Below are 2,500 nucleotides of genomic sequence, written 5' to 3' on the forward strand. Positions count from 1 at the left end.
CTCTCTCTCATCATCTCTCCTCTCTCCCTGCTCTCTCTCTCTCTCTCTCTCTCCTCTCTCTCTCTCTCGCTTTCGTATATATATATTTATATATATTTATATATATGTATATATATATATAATTTCACTCTCCTCTCTCTCTCTCTCTCTCCTCTCTCTCTTCTCTCTCTCTCTCTCTCTCCTCTCTCTCTCTCTCTCTCACTCTCACTCGTACTCTCTCTCTCTTTCTCTCTCTTCTCTTCTCTTTTTTCTTTTCTCTTTCTCTCTCTCTCTTTCACTCTTTCTCTCTCTCTCTTTCACTCTTTCTCTCTCTCTCTCTCTCTCTTTCTCTCTCTCTCTTACACTCTTTCTCTCTCTCTCTTACACTCTTTCTCTATCTCACTCTTACACTCTTTCTCTATCTCTCTCTTTCACTCTTTCTCTATCTCTCTCTTTCACTCTTTCTCTATCTCTCTCTTTCACTCTTTCTCTATCTCTCTCTTTCACTCTTTCTCTATCTCTCTCTTTCACTCTTTCTCTATCTCTCTCTTTCACTCTTTCTCTATCTCTCTCTTTCACTCTTTCTCTATCTCTCTCTTTCACTCTTTCTCTCTCTTACACTCTTTCTCTCTCACTCTTCTACTCACTCACTCTTACTCACTCACTCTCTTACTCACACACTCTCTTACTCACACACTCTCTTACTCACTCACGAGATCTCTTACTCACTGTCCCCCAACTAGCATACACCTCAAGATGAAGTTGTGTAAAGCCTAATGTGTAAAAACTGATCTTGAATTATCTTTGGTCATATAACATTCAGATTCTTAGAAGCTGCATTATATCTTACAGACAGTTTACTGAACATGTTTAAATATAAATATGATAATTTATACTTTTTGAAATTGGATTAACTTTCATCTTAAACCTCTTTATACATATCTATATCATGGAGAATGCATATATGTAAATAATGGAAAAGGCAGGACCAATTCCATTACCTTTATTGCAACCAGCTCAAGATGTAATAAGAGAAACAACAATAATCTTTAATAGATTCTGTTTTTCCACAAATCTGTCTCAGCAAATGAAATGTGATACTCAAATTTGTAAGACAGAGAAAGACACAGACACGGACACAGACAAAGACACACATACATAGACAAAGTCTTTAATCACGACCTATGCTATCTTCATTTTCAATGACATTATTACAGAGTAAAGAATGCAATTAACTTTCACCAAAAAAATATATGCAACAACTGATTAGCATTGTATATAAGATGATGGAGTGGTGGATCCAGGGAGCTTAGTGTGATAAATTAGTTCCCCCACAATAGACTATTACAGAAAGTATGTGAACAATTTAAGCCATGATGTAATTGTAGTTGGGCAATAACTGATATAAAATATTGGTAGTAAAATTACGGGGATATCCTAAAACTGCTGGAATAAAAAGTAATTGTTGACAAGAAACCTACATCAAGTAATCTCCATGGCCTCTGTGCTTTCATTGCTTTGGAATAGACCAAAAAAAAAACATAACCATATATATATATTCTGGCAAGATGGAATTCTGACTTGTTAATCTTTAATGATAAATTGTCTCCAGGATAGTAGACCTCCCTTGTGATTATTCAATGAATTAGGACCTAGTCCACCTGTATCTCGCTAGAATATACGAGTCAAAGCCAACAAATGCATAGAGATACCCATTGCTTGAGTCACGTTAGATGTATCAGTCCCTCTTCACATTAGATTGTGCAGTTATCCTCTACTTTTACAATTTGATTTATACAGCAGTGAGTGTCAATTTGGGTTCTTTCAATTTCTTTTTTTTTACCTTTGATAAGGCCCATTACCAATAATTACCAGATAAAACAATATAAAAATTTTAATCTATTGATTTAATCAAGTCTGGAGTGCTAGTATCCACATAGTCAAAAAAGCTTACAAGGAAATCAAAATCAACAATAGCATACGATGCATGATTTTCCAACACATATAGCAACAAGATATATCTATTCTGATCCTTAAGCAAATCAATTTTTTTTCAGTCTGATCAATTCAACAACATTAATGTACATATAAACTAAGAACACCTACAAATTAAATCAAAGAAAATAAAAATCCTTTATAACAAGAAAATTACAGAAATAAAAATCTTGATAGCAAATTCCAAACATTAATTTTCTCCTTCTTTTAGATAAAAAAAAAGTGTATTTCTGTTTTTGCCATATTCCAAAGCAATTCAAAGCATTTTAAGTATTCAGTCATTTCAAAAGAGGTAATTCATGCTATACATATTGCTTCAATTTAATCACCTTATTTCTTTTCAAAAGTTGCAGCAACGAAACCTTATCAAAACAAATCATATATGATAGACACATTACAATGCATATTCAGTGTCCATTTGCCAAATCTCAATAATGACTATTAACAATTAGGATGACTTCACAAAACCTGAATATCTTTTCAGTTTTGGGACGATGAGGAAGAAGAAAAAACAGGTTCATAAAAA

The 2,500-nt window shown here is 33.5% G+C and overlaps 1 protein-coding gene across 2 annotated transcripts in view; it reads right to left on the reverse strand.

Moving 5' to 3' along the window:
* The window catches only part of vap (RAS p21 protein activator vap), a 32,991-nt gene that overhangs the window by 29,877 nt on the left and 614 nt on the right, over positions 1-2,500 (reverse strand). The window lies entirely within an intron of this gene.

This window comes from Penaeus japonicus, unplaced genomic scaffold (assembly GCF_977035675.1).
Source record: "Penaeus japonicus unplaced genomic scaffold, GWHDUDI00000001_assembly GWHDUDI00000022, whole genome shotgun sequence".
NCBI classification, from domain to species: Eukaryota; Metazoa; Arthropoda; class Malacostraca; order Decapoda; family Penaeidae; genus Penaeus; species Penaeus japonicus.